The sequence below is a fragment of the Elephantulus edwardii genome, unplaced genomic scaffold (genome assembly GCF_000299155.1).
Source record: "Elephantulus edwardii isolate Elephantulus edwardi_28Jun2011 unplaced genomic scaffold, EleEdw1.0 scaffold00244, whole genome shotgun sequence".
Taxonomy (NCBI): Eukaryota; Metazoa; Chordata; class Mammalia; order Macroscelidea; family Macroscelididae; genus Elephantulus; species Elephantulus edwardii.
The window spans coordinates 3,695,922-3,704,161 of record NW_006399994.1 but is presented as its reverse complement, the minus strand read 5'-3'; the positions used below and the strand labels follow the sequence as shown (position 1 = coordinate 3,704,161).

At 41.7% G+C, this 8,240-nt stretch overlaps 1 pseudogene; it reads right to left on the bottom strand.

Moving 5' to 3' along the window:
- Positions 1–2,682: 2,682 nt before the first annotated feature.
- LOC102847412 overlaps positions 2,683–8,240 on the bottom strand; it is a 15,908-nt pseudogene continuing 10,350 nt past the window's right edge.

The window sequence follows — 8,240 nt, the reverse complement described above, 5'->3', positions numbered from 1 at the left end:
TTTGTTTTCCTGGCAGTCCATGGTTCTTTTGGTAGTCCCTGGAATATTCAACACTCTTCTCTAACAGCCCCCTGTCAAAGGCATCAATGATTCTTCTGTCATCCTTATTTATTATCCAATTTTCAGATGCATCTTGTTGCTGTTGTTGTTAAGAGTTGTCGAGTCATAGACGACTCATAGCGACCCTATGAACAGCTTGGATAAAGGGTATCATAGTTATTAAATGGACATTATTACTCTTTAGCACTTTGTAAAGGTCTTTGACAGCAAATTTTTTTCAATGCAATGTCTTTTGATTTCCTGACTATTGCTATCATTGGTGTTGACTGCAGACCCAAGTAATAGGAACTCCTTGACAATTTCAGTCGTTCAGTGATAGTATGTCAGTTTATTGTTTTGGTTTTGGTGCTTTGTTTTTTTGATGAGTTTTTTTTTTTTAAATTTTATTGTTGTGTACCATCCATTTGGATCTGACTGTCACAGGAGTAGATTGCCTCTCCTTCTCCAGTGGAGCAGCTGGTAGATTCGAACCACGTGCCTTTGTAATTGCAGTGCAGCTTCTTGCCACAAGACCACCAGAGCTCTCTAACTTCACTTTTTTCAATCATGTTGAAGATAATTCTGTCTTTCATTGATCCTCTATCTTTTCAGGATGATATCTTGAACCACAGCCTCTTCTGAATCCAGCTTAAATTTCTAGAATTTCCAAGCTAATGTATTGTTTCAGCCATTTTTGTTTAATGGAGAAAAACAGGTTTCTATTTCCCAAGCAGAACTCCACAATTTAGGGATCTGGGTCAGATTTACCTGTGATAGAAATTTATAAGAATGATCCTGGAGGATATAAAGGAGGGCAAAAATCAATAACACTCATTAGTGTGTAGATTCCCTGAATGGCACAAATGGTCAAATGCTCAAGTACTAACTAAAAGGTTGACAGTTTGAATCCACTGGCAAGTGGCTAATAAGACAGTCCTGGCAATCTGTTTCTGAAAGGTCTTAAAAACCTTTTGAAACACAGTTCTACTCTGAAATACACAGGGTCACTACAAGCCTGAATTGACTCAAAAGTAACTGGTTTATACATTCTAGGGTACTGTGCTGGGTAAGGACAGAGAAATAAATAGTAGAGAGATGTTTCTTGTTTATGAAGAGTCCAATAACAATACATAAACAAGAGAAAATATGTGATCATAAAAAAAACATAAAACTATCTTAACAAATATAAAGGTACAGACAGATAAAGCACAAACCAAAAAGTTAAAGTGGAGGAGAACAAGGATGTATTTTGAGCCAGCTAGGAGAGATAGCTCCTAGATTCTGGAATCAGTCCTACTGATGTCCTACACCCTGTCTTCATCCCTAATGCCTTTCCTGCCCCTCTCGCCTGCCTCTCCCCCAAGGTATTAATAGAAAGGGCAATTCCAAAACCAGACATTTTCCTAGTTGAGAAAATGACTAGCAATGCTGTCCAAACAGATTGGTTCCAGGCTATTAATACTGTTTGCGATAATACTCAAAGTATTCCATGGAAACAGATTTTTTAGCACATGGTTTTAGGAAACTGTGTGTGATATTGATTTGCTTGAAATTTGCTAGTTCTAATGAAAAACCTACATTTTCTATGAAATTACTGTGTGTTCAATTCTGATTAAGCAAGTAGGGGTCAAGTTCTTAAATATCATTCAAGCCTTCTGATTATACCACCCTAAAAAGAAACATCCCCAAATTCTGTGTTGTTTTCCTTTTCTTCCTTATTAAAACTGTTCCTTAATATTTTCATTTCGAGAAGATCGACATGCTGCTTGTTAACAGCTTTTCCACCTTTCTAAGGCTTGATCATTTACTGGGCATGGTGCTGAGGTTGTTGCTGGTGCTAGACTCTCCGAGGGACATTTTTTGGGGGGAGTATGTGCAAGTTGGGACTAAAGAGATTATACCATCAGAGCCTCCAAAGGTGCTGACAGGGCTCTGATGCTAAAGACAATCGCTTTGGTGCATTTGGCTTTTACTAGTCAATCATCTGCTGAACTAAAGGCCTAAATATTCAAGCCAAGCCACTGGGAACCAAGCTGAAAACTCACACTTCATCAGTGAGGGGAAAGCTGGAGGATCTTCAGCCACGCAAAACACCCCTCACTGCTTTTCTCTTGACACAGAATCCTAACCTTAATACCAACCTGCTTTTAATGATTCCTGGCGACAAGGCACTGTAGGGGTGGTTATTAAAAGGAGTTCATAAAGGTTCAATCCTGACAGTAGTAACTTATAACATTAAAATGTTTAGCAATTTTAGACATCTGTTTTTAGGTAATGATGAAGACAGGTAGTATGATAAAACTTCTTGAAGTCTGTCTGCCTCCCTGGAGTGTGAGTTTGAAGTATTGGGTCAAAGCACATGACCCTGGGCCAAACTTACATTTTGGACAATTTCCTGACTGTCTCTTCAAGGCAGTGAGGTCCTCTCTTATGAAGACTTTCAGTCACTCCACGTGGAGTACCATCTCTGGAAATTCAAGCTCCTCTTTCTACAATCGCTTTAGTGTCAAGGGAGAACCTGTCTTAGCAAGAAACATAGATGATGATTCCATGTTTCTGAGGAGAATCTGGGCTCTTTACATGATCACTTGAGTCTCTCCTTCTTCACTCTCATCCCCTGAAGTACTGTCCTTTTCCCCCAGACTAGGGGCGATCCAAGGTCTGTAGAGACAACTCCCTCTCCCAGCCTCCGATAGGAATACATTTGAAGGTTAGAGCACATTTCCAATAAGGGACTATTAAGAGTCTCAGGCAAAAATAAACTCAGAAGGCCTGAGGCTAGGCCAGTGACACCAAAGACAATGAGGGGTAAAGGCCACTGCACATATTTCAGTGAGGGGATGAAGGGAGCAATAATTCTACCAGCTCAGGGGAACTCACGAGAAGCCCTGAGTCCAACATTCCCGATAATTGTAAGGTAAAGCTTCGAGGTATAAATATCCACGGTGTTGAAGGCTGCACTGATGGTCAGTTTCCCCAGCAAGGACAAGGGGCTGCTGTTCACCACTGCAGATACGCCTGTGCATTTCTGTTCTGGATGGAATATTAGAAGGAGACAGGCAAGCCCTCCCAGGCACATAGATACTGCTAACGTCCAAATCATTGCTGTTTAATCCAGTAGATGTAGATAGGACAAGATGGAATCTCTGAGATGAGACGGGGTCGGGTTGGCATAAATATTTTGACCCGGATCACCTGCATGCGGAGTTAGGTTGTAATACACCAAGCAGCATACAAACTGGCTGAGTATTAGGATTAGTGTCCCATGAGGATGCGGTAATGGGACAGGTCCCGGAAACAGCCAGTCTCCTTGTAGCTCCTGTTGGATGGATGTGTTAATGAGAAGGTGCACTGAGCTCACGGTTCCTCTTGGCAAGGAGGTACAACACCTCTTTAGCCCATTCAGTCAGCCCTGGGAGTATAACCAACGAGATGATTGAGCAATGAACAGAGACAAGAGGAAGACCGTTGTTCCGTGCAGAATGGCTAGGGTCTTCCAGGAGCGGATGAAGTATCCTAACGGCATACTGGACAATTCCAACTGCAAAGAAGAGGCCATTGGTCCTCCAGGAGCGGATGAAGTATCCTAACGGCATACTGGACAATTCTACCTGCAAAGAAGGTCGAACCTGTGAGATAGATTTTTTCCTCCTGAAGTGATCTGAAAGTTGGCCAAAAGAGGTAACTCCCACAACCACACCACTGAGGAGATATGAGCTTGCTGCCCTGACTTTGTAAGATCAGTTGGCAATTAGAAGCCATGCCCAGGATATGGAGGTGAAGCTGCTACTGAAATACATATGCTTATGGATCTTGTTGCCATTGGCTGTCAGTAGCCAGTGCCCAGAGGCACGGTCTTCACCAGATGACTGGCTGCTGTGGTTCTGCCTTGGCAGCAGTTCTGCCAAGTCCCAGTGGCATGGTGGTGTGCCCCAACCAGTGCAATGAGGATTGCCCCTATGGCCATGGACAACTGTGACCTTTGGTGATTTCACAGCATGTTCACTTTCTTCAAAGCTTTCCAGATTACAGCTGATATTTCCCATTCTTGACCAAGACAAGCTTTACTCATTCCTTTGATCTCTACCTGATGAGTCTGATGGTGGTGCTCAGAGGCTCAATGCCTGGAGTTCAACTGTTTGCAAACTGCAGTGAGAAGTCTGTTGAAGAAGATCTCTCCCTCTCTGGGCCACCAGATGAAAGGTCCAAACTCACTACAAACTCCAGAAGCAACATGAACTTGCTAAATATATCTTACATTAGAGAAATATGCTGTAGAGGACCTCTCCAAAGTTCTAAAGAGCAAGGATATCAGTTTAAAGATTAAGATGCACCAAATCCAAGCCTTGGTATTTTAGATTGCTTCCAATCTGTGCACCTGATGTTTGGACAATGACTAAGGATGAATGAAGAAAAATCTGTAGCTTTGAAATGCAATGTTGGCAAACAGCACTAAATAACCTACAGACTACTAAAAGAACAAACATATGTGTCTTGGTCAGGAGGTGCAACCAGTGCACTCCTTAGAGGCACAAATGTACTTTGAGCATGTTGTCAGAAGGGACCAGCCAGTCCTTGGAAAAAAGACATCATTCTGACTGAAGAGGAGAGTTAAAGAAAGAAATAGTTTCAACAAGAAAGATTAGCACAGTGACTATAAGAATGGGTTAGAGAATGACAGAGAGGATGAGGAAGGTGCAAGAGAAGGCAGAGTTCAGAGTGGTGTTCATAAGTTTGCTATGAGCAGTAGTTGACTCGATGATAACAACAACAACAACAATCTGTAGGGAGTTTTTAAGCTACCCCGAAGATCGCATCTCTCTGGCAGTTTGAGTCCACCAACAGCTCTGAAGGAGAATGAGGAACAATCTTCTGTGCAACCTACAGCCTTGGAAACCCAGGGGTGGATCAGCTACATGCTGGTTCTCAATCAGTGGCAATGACTGAGAGACGGAGAGGAACAAGTCAAGCTGGGAGAGGGGACCTCAGAATTGTTAAGACATAATGACGAGTGAATGAATGTGTTCTTTTGGACATGACCTCCTATGCTAGGAAGCTCTTTGACACTTGGTAAGATCAGGCATATGGAGATTTCCAGGGAATACTTGTCATTATAGATAAGGAAACAACTGTCACAACCAACAGAGATAGGCCTTCTTTCAACTGCTGGCACTTTTAATTTGGACTTCTAGCATCCTAAACATTAAGAAAATACATTTCTGTTGTAAAGTCATCCACTTGTGGTATCTCTATTCCAGCTGCATTGTAATAGTAATTGTTAGTAATTATTACTATGATGTTACTAGTCTACTTTTATAGGAGACCTCAATACATTTGTATCATTCTTAATTCAGGGACTCAGAGACCTTCCTCTGTTATTTCTGATGAACAGGTGGTTACTTGAAGAGAGCAAGGCAACAGGTACAATTGCATTTGGTGATCATTAAGTGACCTTCAAATAATTGGATGCTTCTGACTCTGAATTAGTTGTGCTCACATGCCAAGTAATACCACAGCAATGCTATTGTTGTTGTTACATGCCACTTAGTAATTTATGACTGACAATAGATCTGAGCCATGCCCTATCTTGTGCTGCCATCATGATCTCTGACACGCTCTAGTCCATTGTGACAGTCCCTGTGTCAATCTGTCTCATTGAGGCTCTTCCTCTGCTTCACTGATCCACCATCTTTCTCAGCATGTTGTCTTTCCTAAAGACTGGCCCCTCTGACAACAGGCCGAAGGTGTGGTTTAGTGGTTAAGGAGATGCAGTGTCAACCCAAAGGCAGGTAGTCAGATCTGACAGTGATTCACAGTCTCTGAAAATCCTCTGGAGGGTCTGCTATGCCTTGATTCCAACTCAATGTCACTGAATTTGAGTTTCGCTTTTTTATTGTCTCTAAGGAGCATCTTAGCTGCTCTTCTTCCAAGACAAAGTTATTTGTTCTTTTAATAGTTATGGGTTCTTAGCCAACTCCATAATTCAGATCACAATGGCAACCTCAGAATCAGCTCATAACTGACCTTCCAGCAGGAGGTTTTCAGAGGCTGTAAATTACATCGAAAGAGATTGTCCATCTTCCGCTTGAGAAGCAGCTAGGGGATTTGAATGATCTATCTTTGGGATAGCAATGCAACTCCTTACCTACAAGGCAACCAGAGATCCTTACAATGAGAATATATTGTTGTTACATTGAATTGCAATGAACTCATAGCTGACCCTCAAGCAGGCTTTCAGAGGCTGTAAATAGCACAAGAGGAGGTTTTCCACCTTTCCCCCTTTTAGTAGCTGGTGGACTCAAACAGCCTGCCTTTGGGTTGGCAGCGCAACTCCCTATTCATTAGACCACCAGAACTTCCTACTATAGCAATAAGTATGTGGAATTTTTAAGTGAATTCAACGTTCTCCTTAGGATTGTCTCCTCTTGACTCAGAGGAGGCAGACAGATCAGGATTTTGGCACAATTGGGATGATGGGAACATCTGCAGAGCAACTCCTCCAGGCCACTAATCACAGTTCAGAATCATTTGCTTCTCACAACAATAAGGATTTGTCGAGCTCCTTGTGGTACATGACATCGGATTAAGAGCTCAGATTATATTAAGACTCAAATGTGGAATCTAAGCTTAGGCTTTTGCTTACGATGCCACTTACAGTAACAGTGTTATATTTAGATTCATAACTTTCTGACTTCTAATTGTGTAATGCTCTAATAATGACTAAAGATATAATCATCCCAGAGAGCCAACATTAGGTATCCCATCTTCTGAATCAGGGAAGAAGAATTTAAATATAGTGAAACCACATCAATTTGAAGCCGAAACCAGACAGTCAGAGATAGAATCATAAAATGTGAAAATCACACGGTAACTTTGACCAGGGATTCTCAAATGTGAGAAATGTGATCCCATCAGAATCACCTGTAAGGCTTGTCAAAACACACACTCCCCTCCCACAGCTTCTGATTCAGTGGACCTGGCTTGCAAGAATTTGCATTGCTAACAAGTTCTCAGGGAATGTTGATACTACTGGTCCAATTACAATAATTAGAGATCACTGACTGAGGTGAATCTTATACTTTGTAAGTACGGAATAGAAAAGCTGTTGGGTTGTCCAGCTGAGGAAAATGGAAAAATAGAAGAGGCAAGGAGAAGCCTAGATCATTTGAGTCTTCTTTATGTTTCCCCATTAAGATCACAATAATGTCTACAGTAATGTACTGGAAACTTGGGAAAAATTTTATGCTAGAGTTTCAAAATCTTTATTTTCCCAGTTGAGGATGTTTGAAGTTCCTATAAGTGTGGTTCTGGAGAAGAGTATTGAATATACGATGGACTACTAAGAGAACAAACAGGTTCATCCTAGAGAGGGTGAAACCAGGTTACTCCATGGAGGCAAGGATTCTGAAGCTCTGTCTGACATACTTTGAACATGTTGCAAGGAGGAACCAGACCTTGGAGACATCATGCTTGGGAGGGTGGAAGGACAGCTCAGGAGAGGAAGGTCCTTGATGGGATGGGTTGATTCAGTGACTAGGGTAATGGGGGTAGGTGTGTCAGAGACTGTGAGATTAGTACAGGATAGAGGAGAGTGTAGGGCTGTTGTACATAGGGTTGCTATGAGTCGCAGGTGACTCGATAACACAATACAACAATAAAAGAACCTTCACAGGTCTTAGTTTTTGCAAAATGGAAGATTATAATTCCATCAGTGTATGCTGAATGTGTTCACTTTTTCCTGCCAAAATACTTCGAAGACAGCTAGTACAGTGAACCCCCTACAGTAGATTCAAACTTATGGCAATTATCCTTGTGAGACCAGATGCCTTTGGAGGAGTCTGCCTATCTTTCTTCCTGGAGTGACTGGTGGATTTGAACTATTAACCTCTTTGTTGTCAGCCTAAAATGTAACACCAAATCTTCCTCAACTGACTGGAAGAGATTCATATTAGTGCCCATTCTAAGAATAGAAAATTCCACAGAATGTGGAAATTAGCAAACAATATAACATGCAAGTAAAATCTTGCTAAAGATTATTTTAAAATGGCTGGATCTATACATCAATAGGAAAAAAAGGTGAATTCAGAAGAGGACATAGAAAAGGGATGTTGTTGTTGTTATGTGCCATCGAGTCTTTTGCGACTCATAGCGACCCTATGTACAACAGCCCTAAACCCTGCTCTATCCTGTGCCAATCGCAT